The 20,536-nt window shown below is 34.8% G+C and overlaps 1 protein-coding gene across 4 annotated transcripts in view; it reads right to left on the bottom strand.

Annotated features, from left to right (window-relative positions):
* The window catches only part of KIAA1328 (KIAA1328 ortholog), a 353,869-nt gene that overhangs the window by 200,349 nt on the left and 132,984 nt on the right, over window positions 1–20,536 (bottom strand). The gene's annotated exons all lie outside the window — the stretch shown is intronic.

Here is a 20,536-nt window from a genome sequence, read left to right on the forward strand (position 1 = left end):
CCTGATGCGGGACTCGATCCCAGGACCCTGGGATCATGACCTGAGCCGAAGGCAGATGCTTAACCATCTGAGCCACCCAGGCGCCCTAAAGATTTTATTTTTTGACAGAGAGAGACAGCGAGAGAGGGAACACAAGCAGGGGGAGTGGGAGAGGGAGAAGCAGGCTTCCTGCCAAGCAGGGAGCCCGATGTGGGGCTTGATCCCAAGACCTTGAGATCATGACCTGAGCCAAAGGCAGACACTTAACGACTGAGCCACCCAGGCGCCACTAATTGTCATATCTCTTAATTCTCTTTTAATCTGGAATATTTCCACAGCTTTTGTCTTTTATGATATTTTTATTTTTGAAGTGTATAGTCCCCTCCCTCATTAGTAGAAGGTTCATCATTTTGTGTTTGCTGTTTCCTTGAGATTTGGATTCAGGCTCAATGGGAACACTGAATAGATGATGTTCTCATGATTTAATATCTGGAGACTTTTAGAGTCCACCAGTCTTTCTTGGGAGATGTTAATTTTGATCACCTGGACAATTTTTCTACACTGTATAATTACTGTTTTTTTCTCCCTTACAATTAATAAGCAGTGTAAGGGGAGACACTTAAAGACCATGCAAATATCCTGATCTTCCTTCTCATTTTCCCGTTGACTAAGCAGCCATTGATGACTCTTGCTTGATTCAATTTTTTCATGATGGCTTCAAAATAATAAATTTTCAACTTTAGCGCTTCTTCCACATATACCAGTTAGCCTTCGGCACTATACTGTAAATGAAACCCCTCCTTCCTCCTCCATCCATGTATGTATGTATGTATGTATTACTGGTATAGACTCATGAAGGTATATTTTCCCCAATAGTGTACAATTCATTTCTACTCTAAGCCATTTATTTAAGTAAGTTCTTACTATGTAATATAGTTCCTATATTAGGTGATATCATTTAAAAATGAAGTGATGACTGGGTTATTAACATAATCCCAAACTGGCTGGAAATATAAGTCCTGGTCCCAGATGACCAGAGAGTGGGGACAGGCAGAGAAGGGGAAGGGGAATGTAGAAGGCTGGATGGAAGTGTTCTCACACGAACATCAGACTCATGAAAAGAAAGGACCTGGAATGAGAGCAACCACAGGCTTTCCAGCTTTAACTGTTATCCACAAATGGAAATGTCCTATTTTATGTTTTGAAAGCTGGCTTCCATTTAAGGGACCATGTATGGTTAATGAGTTAAGGTTCTGTGCAAGAAAATTCCTGAGAAATTATGATGCACAGCAAAATGGGGCTAAAACACACGTAAAAGAACGGCAAAAGGGGCAGCATTAGTTGAGTATGAATAAAATCAGGACAACAGTTCAATATAAAGATATGTCATAGTAGTGCAGCAACTACACAGTTACTTATTTTTTCCCTCACCAAAACTAAGAACTATGCAGTATTGTCTTGCATCTTCCCCTCCACTATCCAATTCAATCAGTGCTCAAAGGTTCTAAAGAAATGCAATTTTTTTTTTCAACAGTTAATTCAGAGCTGGAGGAAAGGGCATACTTGTCATTAAATAACTACCCTTGAAAAGGAGAAATCTCATGAAGTAAAAGACTTGTTTCTGCATGTGAAAATTTAGAAGTAAAATTTCCAGCTAGGTATATTTGAGATGATACTCATAGAAATTAATTTCAGTTTCAGAGTATGCTGTGCTTTAAAGACAGAAAAAGTAGAATCAGAGTGACAATCCCACTGGTTGGAAGACAGGAAAACAGCTGCAGAAAGCTCACTAGGCAGTCTTCTGAGAGTTTTTGAGGTACATATGTCACTCAGTAGAAACAACCTTTCACACAGCAGACCCTGACACATTTGGTGGTAAAAAGAAAAAAGTGGAGGGGAAGGTTGCACAAGGGGGCAGAAAAAGTGAAGGAGAAATGAGTAATAAAAAAATAATAGAAGTTAGAATGGAAAGGACCTTAGAGCTTTTTCTTTTTCCCTCTACTTTCTCATCTTCTATCAAAGAAAATGAAAGATCAAGGTAGTTAAATGATTTATCCAAGCTCACACAACTGAGTTATAGAAAGAGTAAAAATTAGAACCCTAAACTCATTTTCAACCAAGCAGCTGAAATATAACAGCAAAAGCACTGACCTCGAGATCACAAAGTCTGGGTTTGAATTTTCACTACAACTGGCTCATTCAATGGGCCTGGGCAAGTCAGGGCACCTTATGAACGAACACTTTGAAAGAAACTCACTGGTGGTCTAAGAAAAGTGAGTTAACAGATTGCTGTGAGTAGAGACTAGATTAGCATTAAATGCTTAAAGTTAATGTTAAGAAGTCCCTAAAATAGACTCTGAAATGTAAGCGGTGAGACCTATAGAAACCAGAGAGAACTTATTACCTCATTACACACAAGGGATAAAATTTCAAATAATACTGAGGGTATAAACAGAGTAAATATGGGAAAAATACACTTGCATTATATTACCAGTTCTCTCCACCCCAGTCTTTGATACCAACAACAAAAGTCTAGAAGTAAGGCACTAGACTGTTTCTCTACTTAATATGGAGTTTTGAGGGTTCTTCGTATACTTTATATACAATTTTATCAGATATGCAACTTACGATGATTTTCTCAGAGTTTGTGATTTGAATTTTCATTCTCATATCAGTGTCTTTAAAAACCTCATTCTTAATTTTGATGAAGTGCAATTTATCAATTTTCCTTTTATGAATCGTGCTTGTGGTACTGATTCTAAGAAATATTTCCTTAACTCAAGGTGAAAAGTTTGTTTTTTTTTTTAATTTTTTCTTCTAGCAATTTTATGGCTTTATGTTTTATATTTTAATTTAGGTACAACTGATTATATATCAAGTCTAATTCTGGATGCTGTATTCTGTTCCATTGATCTATTTGTTTATCTTTACATTACTACAGTGTCTTCATTACTAACTTTAAAAATAAGATCCCTCACATTTCAACATGAATTTCAGAATCAATTTCTACAAATAAAGCCTGCTGGAATTTCAGCTAGTATTGTGCTGAATCTATAGATTTGGGGAGAATTGACATATTAACAATATTGGTTTTCTCATCTATAAACATGGTATATCTTTCCATGTATTTAGGTGTTCTTTAAATTCTTTTGCAGAGTAGTTGTAGGGTATAGGTCACATTTATCTCTGAGTCCTTCATATATTTTGATGCTATTACAAAATGGTATTTTAAAAAATTTAACAATTTAAAATGTTTTAAAGTTTTAATATGCTACTTTGTTGCTAATATATAGATAAACAATTGAATATAAATATTTTTACTGTGGTAAAATACACTTTTAAGTATGCAGTTCAGTGTTATTAAGTAAGTAATAATGTTGTGCAACCATCACCACCATCCATCTTTATAACTCTTTTCATTTTGTAAAACTGAAACTCTATACCCATTAAACAATAGTCCCCACTCCCTACCCTACAGCTACTGGCAACAATTTTACTTTCTGTCTCTATGATTTTGATTACTCTAAGTACCTCATACAAGTGTTATGCAATTAAGTTTTGTAAATTGATCTAATACCTTGCAATCTTTCTAAACTTGTATAATTTCTAGTAGCTTTTTTGGTAAAAGTCCATGTGTACACTTAAACTTTATGTAGACTTACATTTTGATCATGTTATCTTCACATAAAGGTAGTTTTAGTGCTTTTCCAATCTGTATGTCTTTTATTTCTTTTTGCATTGGCTAGAACTTCCCATACAATATTAAATAGAAGTAGGAGAAAATTTGCCTTTCTTGATCTTTCACCATTAAAAGTACAATGCTATCTATAAATTTTTGTGAGATGCCCTTATCGGGTTAAAGACATTCTCTTCTATTCTTAGTTGTTGGAGTTTTATCATGAATGGAAGTGGATTTTCTCAAATTTTTATATTTTACATCCAAATGTAATGTACTTTTCATTTTTTGACTGCTAATATGGTGAGTTACACTGATTGGATTTTCAAATGTTAAACCAACCTCATATTTTTGAAATAAACAACTTAGTTATAATGTGTTATTTTTATATTGTTGATTGAAGTTATTAAAATTGTGTTAATTTTTGCATCTAATTTATGAGGAATATTTGTCTGCAGTGTTCTTTTCTGGTAATGTCTTTGGTTTTGTATCAGAGTAATGTCAGCCTCAAATAATGAGTTTAGAAGTATTATTTCTTGAATTTTCTGGGAAATGTGCATAAAATTAGTACTATTTCTGTCTTTTTATTTATTATTGAATTAGAGCTGACAATGTTATATTAGTTTCAGTTAAACAACATAGTGATTTTACAATTCTTTACATTACTCAGTGCTCCCTATAGTGTAGGCACCATCTGTTAACATACAACATTATTACAATATTAACTATATTCCTTATGCTAGTACTTTTCATTTCCATGACTTATAACTGGAAGTTTATATATCTTAATCCCCTTTACCTATTTAGCTCATTCCTCCCACCCACCTCTCCTCTGGCAACCACCAGTTTATTCTTTGTATTTAAGAGTATATTATTTGGGGGTGTCTGAGTGGCTCAGTCAGTTAAGTGTCTGCCTTCAGCTCAGGTCGTGATCCCAGGGTCCTGGGATTGAGCACTGCATCGGGCTTGCTGCTTAGCAGGAAGTCCACTTCTCCCTCCCTCTCTCCCTCCCTCCCTCCCTCTACCCCTCCTCCTGCTCTCTCTCTCAAAATAAAATCTTTTTTAAAAAGAGTATATTTTTTGTTATTGTTCATTCTTATTGTTTAGATTCTCTATATAGAGAAATCATATGGTATTTGTCTTTCTCTGACTTATTTCACTTAGCATAATAACCTATAGGTCCAGCCATGTTGTTGTAAATGGCAAGATCTCATTCTTTTTTTTAATGGCTGAGTAATATTCCATTGTGTGTGTATGTGTGTGTGTGTGTGTGTGCATGTGCTTCGCATACCACATCTTCTTTGCCCATTTCTCTATCTATGGACATTTGGGTTGCTTCCATATCTTGACAATTGTAAATAATGCTGCAATAAACATAGGGGTGCATATATCTTTTTGAATTAGTGTTTTCATTTTCTTTGGGTAAATACCCAATAGTAGAATCACTGGATCATGTTTCAGTGCTATGAGGAAACTCTAAACTGTTTTCCAGAGTAGCTGCATCAATTTACATTCCCACCAATAGTGCATGAAGGTTCTCTTTTCTCCACATCCTCATCAACACTTCTTTTTTGCCTTTTTGGTACCAATCATTCTGACCATTGTTACGTGATATCTCATTATGGTTTTGATTTACATTTCCCTGATGATTAGTGATGCTGAGCAACTTTTCATGTGCCTGTTGGCCATCTGTAGGTCTTCTTTGGAAAAATGTCTATTTAGGTCCTCTGCCTATTTTTTAATCAATTTTTATTTTTTGGTGTAGAGTTGTATAAATTCTTTATATATCTTGGATATTAACCCCTTACCACTTGCAAATATCTTCTCCCATTCAGTAGGCTGCCATTTTGTTTTGCTGAAGGTTTCCTTTGCTGTGCAAAAGCTTTTTATTTTGGTGTTGTCCCAACAGTTTATTTTTGCTTTTGTTTCCCTTGCCTTAGAAGACATATCCATAAATATGTTGCTAAGACTGATGTCCAAGAAATTATTGCCTATGTTTTCTTTTAGGAGTTTTATGGTTTTAGGTCTCACATAGGTCTTTAATCCATTTTGAGTTTATTTTTGTGTATGGTTTAAGAAAGTCTTCGAGTTTCATTCTTCTGCATGTAGCTGTCCAGTTTTCTCAATCCCATTTATTTAAAAGACTTTCCCCCCATTGTTTATTCTTGCCTTCTTTGTCATAGATTAATTGACCATAAGCGTGGGTTTATTTTCCTATTCTGTTGCATTGACCTATGTGTCTATTTTTGTGCCAGTACCATGCTATTTTTGATTATTATAGCTTTGTAGCCCATCTTGAAATCTGAAGTTGTGATCCAGCTTTGCTCTTCTTTCTCAAGATTACTTTGGCTATTCAAGGTCTTTTGTGATTTCATACGAATTTTAGTACTGTGAAAAATGCTGCTGAAATTTTCATAGGGACTACACTGAATCTGTAGGTTGCTTTTGGAAGTATAGACATTTTAACAATATTAATTCTTCCAATCCAAGAGCACGGTCTATCTTTCCATTTGTTTGTGCCATCTTCAATTTCTTTCATCAATGTCTTATGGGTTCCAGAGTATGAGTGTTTAATCTCCTCGGTTAAATATATCCCTAGGCATTTTATTCTTTTTGTGAGATTGTAAATAAGATTGTTTTCTTAATTTTTCTTTCTCACACTTTGTTATTTGTGTATAGGAATACAACAGAATTCTGTGTATTAACTTTGTATCCTGCGATTTTACTGAAATCATTTATCAGTTCTAATAGTTTTTTTGGTGGAGTCTTTAGGGTTTTCTATATATAGTATCATGTCATCTGGAAATAGTGACAGTTTTACTTCTTTCTTACCAATTTGGATGCCTTTTCTTTTTCTTGTCTGATTGCTGCAGCTAGGACTTCCAGTACTATGTTGAATAAAAGTGGTGAGAGTAGACATCCTTATATTGTTCCTATCTTAGAGGAAAAGCTTTCAGTTTTTTGCCATTGACTATGATGTTAGCTGTGGGTTTTTAAAAGTTATGGCCTTTATTATGTTGAAGTATGTTCCCTCTAAACCCACTTTGTTGAGTTTTTATCATGAATAGATGTTGTATTTTGTCAAATGCTTTCTCTGCATCTGTTGAGACGATTATATGGTTTTTACCTGTCCTCCTTTTTAATGTGATGTATCACATTAATTGATTTGCAAATCTGAACTACCCTTGCATCCCTGGAATAAATCCTACTTGATCATAATGAATGATCATTTTAATGTATTTTATAACTCATTTGCTAATATTTTGTTGAGGATTTTTGCACCTATTTTCATCATGCATATTGGTCTGTAGTTTTCTTTTTAGTACTATCTATTTCTTAAATAAATAATAACATTTGGTAGCATTTACCAGTAAAGCCATCTGAGCCTAATGTTTTATTTGTGGGAAGACTATTAGCGACAAATTCAATTACTATTATAGAGCTATTCAGGTTATCTATTTCTTCTTAAGTAAGCTTTGGTAGTTTGTGTTTTTCAAGGAATTTGTCCTTTATGTAGGTTGTCAAAGTTATCAACATAAAAATGTTCATTAAAATCCTTGTTCTTTCCTTTTAACACTGTAGAAACTGTAGTAATGTTATATATCCCATTCTTGATATTGATAATTGGTGACTTCTTTCTTTTTTCTTGACCAGTCTGCCTAGAGGTTTATCAACATTATGGATCTTCTCAAAGAATCACGTTTTGGTTTCAATGATTTTTCTTTTTAGTTTTCTATTTCATTGATTTCTGCTCCAGTTTTTTCTCATTTTTTTTGCTTACTTTGGATTTAAATTTCTCTATTTGTACTTTCTTAAGGCAAAAGCTGCAATCATTTATTTGAAATCTTTCTTTCTGATATAGACAGTCTTATGTGCTTTTAAGTACTTTATCTGCACACACAAATTTTGATATTTGTGTTTTCATCTTCATTTGATTCAGTATACATTATAATTCCCCTTTGATTTCTTCTATGACACCTGGGTTGTTTAGCCATTTGTCATTTAATTTCAAATAATTGGTGATTTCAGAGACAACTTTCTGTTGTGGATTTCTAATTTAATCCCACTGTGGTGAGAGAAGTACTTTGAATAACTTGAATCATTTTAAACTTATTGTGACTTGTTTTAAGGTGCAGAATATAAACTCTCTTATCAAATATTCTGTGCTCATTGGAAAAAATTGCACTAGACTATTGGGTGTTTTCTTGAAAAGTCAAATCAAATTGGCTAATGTGATTCATTTTTTACATCCTTTAATAGTTTTCTGCTTAACTGTTCTATCAATTATTGAAAGGATATTGAAATATCTAAAATTGTCAATATATCCATTTCTCCTTGCAGTTTTATCATTTTTTACTTCACATCTTTTGAAACCATTACTAAGTGCATGACCATTTAGTATTATTATATTGTCTTGAACTGAACACTTTATCATCATGAAATGACCTTTTTCTGAAATAGTCTTTGCTCTAAAATATATAACATCTGATATTAATTTAGCTAGTCCAACTTTCTTTTTATTAATGTTAATATGTACACCTTTTTTCCTCAACCTTTTACTTTTAATCTTGCTATTTGTTTTCAAGTTTTCCCTTCAATTTTTTGTTCCCTTTTCTCTCTTCTTCCTTCTTTTGGATTATTTTTTTATGATTCCAGTCAATCAATCTACACTGTTAACTTAATAGCTATAACTTTTTGTCATATTATTTTGGGGACTGAATTAGAGTTGATAGCATATATCTTAAGTTATCATAGTGTACTTTCAGGAGATATTATGCCACTACAGATATAAGAAAACTTACAACACAGTATGTTAATTATCCTCACCCAGAATTTGTACTACTGTTATACATTTTGCTTCTACATACTATAAATCCCATGTTAATTATCTTTCTTCAAAATTATCTTTTACTCTTAAACAGACTTTAATAATACAAAGAATATTATTTTATATTTACTCACATAATTAGCATTTATGGTATTCATTATTTTGTGTAAGTCCATATTTCTATCTACTATCATTTCTTTTGGTTTGAAAGACTTCCTTTAGCATTTCTTGTAATGCAGGCTTGTAGCTGAAGAATTCTTTTGAGCTCTTATAGTCCAAAAAAGTCTTTATTTCACGTTTACTTCTGAAAGATATTTTTTGTTCAGTATAGAATTCTAACTTGAAATTTTTTTTCAGTAATTTAAAGATATCATTTCACTGTCTTCTCACTTGCATTATTTGACCAAAAAAAAAAAAAAATCTGCTTGCATCTTCATCTTTATTTCTCTTTATGTGCCATGGTTTTTCCTCTGGCTGCTTTTTTTTTTTTTTTTAAAGATTTTATTTATTTATTCATGAGAGACAGAGAGAGAGAGAGGCAGAGGGAGAAGCAGGCTCCCAAGGAGCAGGGAGCCCGATGCGGGACTCGATCCCAGGACCCTGGGATCATGACCTGAGCTGAAGGCAGACGCTCAACCATCTGAGCCACCCAGGCGCCCTCTGGCTGCTTTTAAGAATTTTTCTTTATCACTGGTTTGGTTTTAAGTAATTTGATTATGATGTGACTTCATAGAGTTTTTGCCATTGTTTTTGTGCTTTTAATTTACTGATTCTCTTAGATCCATGGGTTTATAGTTTTCATAATACTGGAAAAATTGGAGGCCATTATTTCTTCAAATATTTCTTTTCTACTCAACTTCTCCAACTCCCCCTCCCCCAAGCCCGTCATGGAACTCCAATTACACATATATGAGGCTACCTGCAGTTTTTCTACAGCTCTGTTCTACAGCTCTTAGGCTCTGTTCCTTTCCTTCAGTCCTTTTTTTGTCTCTGTTTAATTTTCAGTAGTTCCCATTGCTATGTCTTCATTTTACTAATCTTTTCCTCTGTAATGTTAAAATTGGTGTTAATTCCTTCCAGTGTATTTTTCATTGCAGTTAGTATTTAGAAGTCTTATTTGAGACTTTAAAAATATATATTGTTTCTAGTTAACAGGCTCAACTTTCCTCTAACTTCTTGAAAATATGTAATGCAATACAGTTACAATAACTTTAGTGTTTTTGTCTATTAATTCTATAATCTATGTCATTTTGGGGTTGGTTTTGATGGATTTTGTCTCATTTGGGGTCTATTTTCCTCCTTTATGGGGCTAGTAACTTTTTTTCAGGGCTAGTAATTTTTGACCAGATGTCAAGCACTGTGAATTTTACCTTTTTGGTTGCTGGATATTTTTATATTTATTTTTGGCTATAAATATACTTGTGCTTTATTTTGGGTGCAGTTAACTTACTTGGAAATATATCCTACCAAGTATTGTTTTTCAGCTTTTTTAGGGAGAGCCACAGCATCCTTTAGTCTGGGGTTGCTTCTGTCCCTCTACTGAAAAAATACCCTTCTGAGTACTGTACCTGATCCCAGTCTGGCTGGTAGAAACAGTATCTATTCACAGCCTTATGTAAGTTCTAAGGATTTTTCCTCTTTTGGTGGTTCTTTCTCCAGACTCATTAGGCTTTTTTCATACTTATGCATTCATCATCGCTTATTTTAAAACTTGAGAGAGGCCCTCTGAGGATCTCTAGAGAAATCTCTCACCGCAGCTCTCCCTTTACTGGTGTTCTGCCCTGCAATCTCACACTATCTTGGCCTCCTCAAGCTCCCAGCTCCATTTTCTCACAGTCTGGAAACCACCAGTCTCTGCGTGGGTTCTCCCTCTCTGCCTTGCCAGTTGGAATCTCCCTCTAGGAGCATTCTTCAGCAATTGTATGAATCATCTAGATTGTTTCCCCTCTTTCAGGGATCACACTCTTCAGTGTCTAATGTCCAATATTTTGAAAACGTTTGTATATATATACATTCTGTCCAGTTTTCTATTTGTTTTAGTGCATATATTTAGTTGCAATTATTCTATTCTGTCTGGAAGTGGAAGTACTGGAAAGTATTTTTTTTTCTTGTGAATTTTTTTTTATTATGTTCAGTTAGCCAATATATAATACATCATTAGTTTTTGATGTAGTGTTCAGCAACCCATTAGCTGTGTATAACACCCAGTGCTCATCACAACACATGTCCCTCTTAATACCCATCACCCAGTTACCCCATCCCCCCACCCTCCTCCCTTCTGTAACCCTCCTTAAACTAGGAATCAAAATAGGTTTTGTTCTAACTCAGATTCACTAATGAGGGCTATTAAGACTATGATAAAGATTATGAGGTCACCTCTATGTAGCAGGTAATAGCAGCATGTACACTGGCTGTTTACTTATAGCTCTGAATTGCACCAAAGTAATCCTTAAATTCTATGATTACAAAAGTGAACATGGCAAATGACTCTTAACCAAAGAGAAATCAAGAAAATAAAAGATGGCAGGGACTGCCGCCCCAAGATTGCATGGCACTGAGTAGTGGCAGTGGAAGTAATGAGACAGATAATGAAGTAATTATGGCATATAGTCACAGGTGAAGACCTTTATTTAAGAAGTCTTCCATCTGCAAGTGATTACAAACAACGTAAGCTTCTCTGAATGAGTAGGAGGACTGATGGTAGGGTGGAAAGAAAAGCCAGAGAGAGACAGATCAGAACCTGAAAATCATCTACAGACTTGGAGGGAAATAAGGAGAAGCCAAAGAACAAAAGGGGAAAAAGATAGAAACAAGAGTAAATACTGAGGAGTGACAGAAAAGTTTTAGCAATGGACCAGAGAAAAATGACACTAATAAAAAGGAAGGTAATAGCTACAGCAATTGTCAAAATGAGCTGAAAGCCACATAGGTATGGCTTCATAAAGGAGGCTAATGAACTGGGTGAATCTTAGCAGCTCTTCTCAGTCACCTCTGGCTTCTGCACAAACCCTTCTCTATTGCTCCAGCTTTTGTGATGGGCAGTTGACACATTTTCTAATCTCCTGCAGTTACTTATTTGGAGACACCAAACTGGTCTCATGACCTATTTATGTGCCTTTCCTCTTACTGAGTTTTCTTCTTCCTTTAACAGCTATCTTGTACCTCTATTTTTCTTTCTATATTGCAATATTCTCAAAGGGCTCATCCATGTATGCCCTACCTAGTCACTCTCTATTACATAGGCTTGTTACTTTCTGAAATTTAATTTCTTTTTCCTTGTTAAATTGTCTTTTGAGATTATATGGTCCATGAAGGCAGGATCTGTATCCAGAACACTCAAAACAGTGAGCACACAGTAGGTGCTCAATATACATTTGCCAAGTAAATAATTCCATTTATCCTATCCATTCCACTTATCTTTCTCCCATATGAGAAAATTAATCTTTACACGTTGACATGAACTTTAAAATTTCAATCAGATAATGAGTGTTATTACTATAATGACAGAATTAACCAATCAAATACTATACTAGAGCTCAAAATCACATTAATTTGAAAGAAGCAGCAAACAGGCTAGCAAGGGTTCAAATAAAAAGTTAACAAGGGAAGAAATAATTTAATGTTCACTGAATAATAAAGACTATAAAAATCAGGCAACAAGAGTGTCTGAAGTTTAACTTAGTTAACAGGCACTTGAAGGAAGAGAAGTTATGAGAAGGTTTGACTCCATAAATAAGACAGTCAGTTATTATATTTTCTGAGATATTATGTTTACCTGGAAGGTGCTGTCAAGTATCTTCGTCAGTGATACTTGATATAAGAATGTCAGTATTACCATCCAAAATGGGGGGAAAGGGTGTTTAGGATTTCTTCCAGCTGGTACCTCGGTCCTTTGATAAAAAGCCTAGCTTTGAAAGAGTGCAGATGGACAGTAGGCTGATATCAATGTAATAATAAAAAGTGGCCCAATTCTCTCTTCTGCACTTAGACTTCTTATCTGAGCATGCTGTTGCTAACTCTGTAAAATCAAGGATGACTACTGCGGCTGCTTATATACTGCAGTCAATAGAACTGGTTCCAGATCAAGACTTTCTGTTCCATGAGTAAAAATTCATTCATTCCTGGACTGACACAATCTATTTATTTATTTATTACTTTATTTTGAGATTTTATTTATTTAATAGAAAGAGAGTGAGTGAGTGAGAGAGCATGAGCAGGGGGATGTGGAGAAGCAGACTCCTTGCCCACTGAGCAGGAAGCCCGATGTGGGGCTAGATCCCAGGACCCTGCATGACCTGAGCCGAAGGCAGTCGCTTAACTGACTGAGCCACCCAGGTGCCCCTCAATCTATTTAATTGTGGTCAAAACCACAAACAAAATTTAACCATCTTAACCACTTCTAAAGATACAATACACTAGTTTTAGTCATATACATTGTTGTATAATAGAACTCTAGAATGTTTTCATCTTGCAAAAGTAAAACTCTATATCCACTGAAAACTAACTACCCTTGCCCTGCCCCACCCCCAGCACATCCACCATTCTACTTTCTGTTTATAAGAGTTTGACTACTTTAGAAACCTCATGTAAGTGGAATCCTGTAATAGTGAGACAATCTGTTTAGTATTAGATTCTCTTTCCTATTACATGATGACCTATGACAGCTGGTACAGTCTTTGAGCCACTTGAAATAAACAAACAAAATAGCCTTCTGAGATGTAGGGCTGAGAAAAAATGTCAAAATAATCAGATACAAAGGCAAACAACATTGACTCCAAAGAGAGTGACCATAAACCTAAGTTGTTCAACATATTTTGACCATGTATCCCAATCATATCTAATACAGAGAACATACAAAGTTCAATGTCATTAATACTATCAGTTTAAATATTTTCCAGATTTAATTTTGAATCTGTAACCTATGAGTAGAAAGCCTATTTCTTTAAGTCAATAGCCAAGTATTAGTGTCTAGGTTGCACTGAAAAATAGACCTTCTGGTTTGAAAAATATTTGTGGAATACCCAAGTATGTGAAGGACTGTGCACTTAGTACCAATTATCAAGTAATTTGATTGGAAAAATTAATATTAAGACAATAGAAAATATATGTCTTTCATGTTGATTTGGTTTTCAGTGATTATGAGACTTACAGTATGTCACCAAATAATTATTTATTATTCAATTTAGCCTGATTTGAAGATCTGAATTAGGTATGCATGACTTTCAATGGAGTGTATAGAGACTGATCTCTTCTCTCAAATTGGTAGGAAATGGTCTATGTTAAATTGTATAGTTGTCTGAATAAATAATAAAAAGGCCATAATAAATAAGATAATGGGAAAAACATACTGAAAATTAAAATATTTAAAAACTAGTAAGAATAATCCATTCTGCAGACTGGACAGCCACCATGACTTCTCTAACACAAAATTCATATATTTAAATACCAGAAAAATGAAGAATTTAGACAAATGAAAATAAAGATATAAATTTTCACAAAACAAACTAGAATCTTACCTAGAGAAATATGCCCCAAGAATTTCATAAATTTCCAGATACTTAAATACCGCTGTGGTATACAATTTGCTTAACTTCTCACCTATGGCAAGCAGCTTCTCAGATGAACCCAGTGATGCCTATCCCCTGGTAATCCTGCCCTTGTGTGTGATCATCTCCCTTTGTGTGTACTAGGACCTATGACTTGCCTCTAATATAGCAAAAGTGATGAAAGTTCACTCCTTCAATTAGGTTACATAAAACAACAACTTCTGTCTTGCTAGTAGACTCTATTACCTTCTTGGCTTGTACGTTTTGATAAAACAAGGAGCCACCCTGGAGAGGCCTACACAGCAAGGAAGTGAGGGTGGCCTCCAGCCATTAGCCAGCTAGGAGGCCCGCAATCCAAAAACCCATAAGAAACTGATTTCTGCCAACCACAATGTGATGAACATGGAAGCAGATTCTACCCATCCTTGGTCAAGCCTTTACATAAGAATACAGCCTCTGTTAACACCTTCATTGCAGCCCGCAAGAGACGCTGAAGCACAGGAACCAGCTAAGACTTGACTGAATTTCTGACCCACAGAAAGTGTGGGAAAATAAATATGTATTTTAAGCCATTAAATTTAGTGGATATTTGTTACAAAGAAGACATAACTAATATACTACCTTCAAAGAAAGGATAGCTCACAGTCTTGTTGCATGAATTAAATGACATGTATTAAATATGAAAAATTAAATTTAGCTTAAAATACAGATACTAGATGGCTATGCTTGCTCTCCAGTTAAGTAATTTATGACATTCCAGCCAACAGCCAGGAAAACATAGTTCATTAAGAATATAAAACAAATTTTGGTAACAACTTTACAGTAACTTATATCCTGTACTTTCTTTTCATTGTATTTTTTTTACATTAATAGACTTTTTTAAGAGCAGTTTTAAATTTAAAAATAGATTAAAAAATTTTTAAATAGACAAGATATACTTCCCCTCTTCACCCCATGTTTCCCTGATTTTTAACATCTTCTATTACTGTAGTTTATTTGTTACAATTGATTAAATCAATATTGATGACTTATTATTACCTGAAGTTCATAAAATTTACATTAGGGCTTACTCTTTGTGGCTTTGTGTTATAGGGTTCCAGGGCTTCGAGAAATGCTCTACCTATTTATTTCTTCCCTCCCACTGACCCCAGGCAATCATTGATCTTTTTTCTGTCTATACACGTTTGCCTTTACCCTATGCTTTGAGTTGTAATTTCTTATAGTAATATAATTTACTCTTTAAAAGACCAGTAACATGCAGTGAGTCAGAGTTAGTAAATGTGACCAAGTATTCAGACTTCTCATGTTCTTTATTGGAGTTCTCCTTACTTATATTTCAGCAAATTCTTCTGCATTTTGATAAAGCATTACCTTCTCTGGTAACTTCTATGGTATTCTATGTACCATAAAATAATACTTTTATCCTTATTTAAAGGCAATACTTCTGGTTACTATTAATTACATAAGACTAAATGATATATGTGATCAGTGTTCAAGTTCACATGGTTACTGTAACATGCATAAAGAGCACTGCACTTAAAGAAAACAAAAACTGGTGCTGAAAAAAAACAGTATCTGAAGTTAGGTTTCAAAAAAAGGTGTCCTTATGTTGAAGTTAAACTTTGTGGGTGGTAAAAAAAAAAAAAATTGTGGCTGGTATGAAGGGTCTAAATTTATCTTTTCTCTAAGTGTCCAATAGTCCTATCAATGCCTGTTGAAAAGATTTTTTCCCAATGAATTGCATTAGCATTTTTGTTGAAAATCAATTTACCATAATTGCTAGAGTGTATTTCTGAATTCATAGTTCTGTTCATTGATCTATATGTCCATCATATATATGGCATGTACTATACTGGCAGTACTATACTGTCCTGAATACTGTATGTCTTATTTTCTATTTCTGCATAACTAATTGCCACAAATGCAGTGGTTTAAAATAACACAAATTCATTAGCTCATAATTCTGTAGGTCAGAAGTCCAGGCAGGCTTGGTTAGGTTCTCTGCTTGGTTTCTCATAAGACTAAAAGATGTCAGCTGGGCTGGGCTCTAATCTGGAATATCTAAGGAAAAACCTGCTTCCAAACTCATTCATGTTGTTGACAGAATACATTCCTTGTGGTTGTATGATTTTGCCAAGGGGAAAAAGTCATGTGAGTCAGGTAAAAATTTTATTATACTGCAGCTTTAGAGTAAATTTTGCATTTGGAAAGAATAATTTTCAAATTTGCTCTTATTTCTCAAAATTGTTTTCAGCTATTCTTATTCCTTTGGATTTCCATATAAATTTTTTCATCTTATCAATTTCTGCAAAAACCAAATTATCAAAATATGCTGGAAATCTGATAGAAATTGCAATGAATCTACAGATTAACTTGGAAAGAACTGCCACTTTGAGTCTTGCAATCCATAAACATGGAATAATTTCCATTTATTTAGATCTTTAATTTCCCTCAGCAATATTTTGCTTGTTTTTAGTGTGTAAGTCTTACACTGCTTTTATTAAATATATCCATTTTTAAGTTGTTCACTGGTAGTAAACAGAAATAAAATTGATTTTTGCCTATTGATCTTGTATCCTGCAACCTTGCTGAACTCATTTATTAGCTCTATCAGGTTTTTTTTGATTCCTTAAGATTTTCTACATACAGGGCGCCTGGGTGGCTCAGTGGTTAAGTGACTGCCTTCAGCTCAGGTCATGATCCCGGAGTCCTGGGATCGAGTCCCACGTCAGGCTCCCTGCTCAGCAGGTAGTCTGCTTCTCCCTCTGGCCCCCTCCCCTCTCATGCTCTCTCTCACTCTCTCTAATAAATAAATACAATCTTAAAAAAAAAAAAGATTTTCTACATACAAGATCACATTGTTTATGAATAAAGAGTTTTATCCCAGTAACAGAAAACTTTCTCCAATATAGCTCTCCTCCATTCTCCTCCCTTTGTGCAAATACACATGCCATCTTTATATCTTATAAGCTCAACAACATAGTTTTAAAATTATTGTTTTATTCAGGTATCTTTTAAGTTATTTAAGAAAAGAGGAATGCATAATTACTTTTACCAGTGCTCTATTTCTCAGTGAATTTGAATTACTGTCTTAAGTCATTTCTTTTCATATGAACAAACTTCTATTTGTATTGTTAGGCAGGTAAGCTAGCAACCAACTCTCTCAGTCTTTTTTTATTTAGGAATGTCTTTATGTGATCTTCACTTTTGAAGGATAGCTTTCCTTGATTGCTAGGTTGTTGTTTTTCCCCCCTACAGCTCTTTGACTATGTATGCCATCCTACTGTCTAGTTCCTCCATTGTTTCTGATGAGAAGTCAGCTGTTAATCGTATTCTTGTTATATCTATAGATCTTTTATTCTGTGAGGAGCTTAGTACATTTGAGCCAGACATTCTATTACAGATATCCAAAGAGCATGACTTTTTCTTTGATTTGGTTTGTCAGAAGTATGGTGAACCTTCTGGACTGCCAATAAAATCTGGGCTTCTTAAACTCAAGGGTAGGTTAGTACTAGATGAAATTAAAATAAATATTACACATTAAATACATATTAAAATGCATAAAATTAGATAGAATTAAAATGGTAAGGAACTCAATTACCACATGACTACATATGGCAGTTAAACAACAACAAAAATTCAACCAAAAAAATACATGAAAGTAATCTCAGAACAGGAAGTAGTCCCAAGGCACTCTGGCCCTAAGCACAACAAAAAATCTTCTTTTTTTTAAAGATTTTATTTATTTATTTGACAGAGAGAGACCCAGCGAGTGAGGGAACACAAGCAGGGGGAGTGTGAGAGGGAGAAGCAGGCTTCCCGCGGAGCAGAGAGCCTGATGTGGGGCTCGATCCCAGGACCCTGGGATCATGACCTGAGCCGAAGGCAGACGCTTAATGATTGAGCCACACAGGTGTTGCAACAAAAACTCTTTTGACAAAACTATGGAGACAATGGTAGTAGAAACCACCAAGAAATATTAAACATATACTCAGCAATGATTTATCTTTAGTATATTTCAAATTCTGTTCAATCCATGACCCAGACCCAAATTAAGAAACATGGAACAAGTAATTATGAACAAGATGGAAAAGTTTCTATAAAAGGTCTTTTACCAGATCAGAACAGCAGAGATTCATTAATATCTATTGCCCATGGCTGAAAAGTAATAATGATTTTGTCCAATTTATAGAAAAGGGGAACTCTCAAAAAGATTCCAAATCTCCTTTATTTTTTATATCATCTTGACAAAAAAATGAAGAGGTAAGGAAAACAATAAGGTAGGCCTACATACCAACATTTTTAAGTGACAGTGGGAGAAGCTACTCAAAATGCTACCTAGGCTTTTTTTTTTTTTAAAAGATTTTATTTATTTATTTGAGACAGAGAGAATGAGAGACAGAGAGCATGAGAGGGAGGAGGGTCAGAGGGAGAAGCAGACTCCCTGCCGAGCAGGGAGCCCGATGCGGGACTCGATCCCGGGACTCCAGGATCATGACCTGAGCCAAAGGCAGTCGCTTAACCAACTGAGCCACCCAGGCGCCCCTACCTAGGCTTTCTTTTAATATAAAGAATACTTCAGAAATACTGTAACATCTCTAAAATGGTAGAGCCTATCAAATAAGACTAAAGTAGAAGTTATAAGCATCATAATTTGAGGTGACATTAAAGTTCAGGTTCACAAAAAAGAAGTAACACTCAACTGTGATAAGAAAAGCTATACTCTAAAATGTACATTGGCCAAAACTGTGGTTACTAGATCCTCCCACATCCAAGACCACAGTTATACTATGGGTAAGAACTATTTCTTAAGATCAGGAAATGAAGTGGCAGACACACATCAACGAAATATTTTAATCTAAATAGAACATGTGAAAAACATTTCTAGAATCCACAATGAATCCTGGCTGAATAAATGAGAAAATTCACCTTTGATAGCATAGCAAGAAAGAGGATGAGGGAGAAACAAGGAAAAAATGGAGTAAATGGAGTAGTTTCAAGGAAATGGCAGAAGTCAAAGAAGAAAATCATATGACAGGGCATTCTTCTGGTGAACTGCGGATTTAATTAAACTATAAGCAAAATTTATAATATGCAGTTTGAGCCAGATGCCACCAATGCAAAGAAGAAACAGAAAAAGTCTCTTAAAGTCAAATAAATGCCTCATGAAAAATGAACTGCTGCCATCTCCATCATAAAATCTGGATATTAGTTAAATTAAAAAAAAACACCTTATTTTGAGAACAAATAAAATTTACTGTTTACCTGACATCCTCATTCAGGATCAGAGTTATTACAGTGATGCCCTTCCTGACATTAAAACAAACTTGTTGACCAAACTTACCCAATTCCCATGAGAGGGAATGTTCAGGTAAAAGAAGCCTGTCACAAAGAACAAAACAGATATCATAGGAAGCAAGATGATAATCTCCAGTTGGCGTTCAAAAAGAAACCTATTTTGCCTCTCTAAACTCAAATGGCAGAGCCTATAAGTAGCTTCAATTTCATTTTCATTGCACATAAGACATATTGACTTGACTACCAGGCACTTCCTGAAAACATGGTTTTAAAATTTTCTCATGACTAAGTCAAAATGAAAATTCAAAAGTATCTCTTTTTTTGCTTTGAGGGTGCTCTCTCCATGTACTTGGCCAACATCTTCATTCTACTACTAGTGATTTTTTTAGTTTTGTTCCTCAAAGTTAAGGTTAGAGAGTCAGTGTTAATTATGAGGGGTCTCTAGTGAAACCGCCAAGAATCACTAACTTAAACAAAACATTAATACCCGAGAAAGTTTTTTTCCCCCAATTTCAGAAGTAGATAAAAAAAGAAAAGAGAGAGGCCTCCTTATCTAGAAGTCTTTAGAGCCCCCTAGATGCCTCCAGAGCCCTCTAGTGACTATTTATTGACTCTCAGTTTATATATTTAAGGTCCAAAGGCTCTACACTGGCAATCGAAAAACCCTCTGCCTCCCCTCCAATACCCTTGCCAAATGGGTTGCCCTTCATTTTTGTGGCCCCAACACACCTTTGTCATATAGACAGAAGGAATGGAAATACAAAAGCAAAGGTCCGAAACCTGATCTTTATGGTACAATTTTCTCTAACCCACCCGAGAACAAGAGACAAGGACCACCTTGCAAACTGCCTGCCCTGCTTTCAAAGTGGCAGGGGAAATCTAGCCAAACCATCAAGATTAGCTGCCACCATCCTCTGTCATTTTATAGTCTACGTTTTTCAGAAAACAGAACAAAAGAAACTATTTCAAGTTAGAATACAAATAAACCATTCATACTTCGGCCATTTTTTTTAGTTTATTTTTCTTAGTAATTTCTATGCCCAACATGGGGCTTGCCTGAACTCACCACCCCAAGATCAAAAGTCGCATGCTCTACTGACTGAGCCAGCCAGGCGAGGCCATTTCTTATAAATGTTGTGACTTCAAAACAAGGACATAAGTCTGAGCTACACAGCATTCCAGCAAAATTATTATTTATTATCTTAACCT

The sequence above is a fragment of the Mirounga leonina genome, unplaced genomic scaffold (genome assembly GCF_011800145.1).
Source record: "Mirounga leonina isolate KUSES-001 unplaced genomic scaffold, KU_Mleo_1.0 Mir_93, whole genome shotgun sequence".
Lineage (NCBI taxonomy): Eukaryota > Metazoa > Chordata > Mammalia > Carnivora > Phocidae > Mirounga > Mirounga leonina.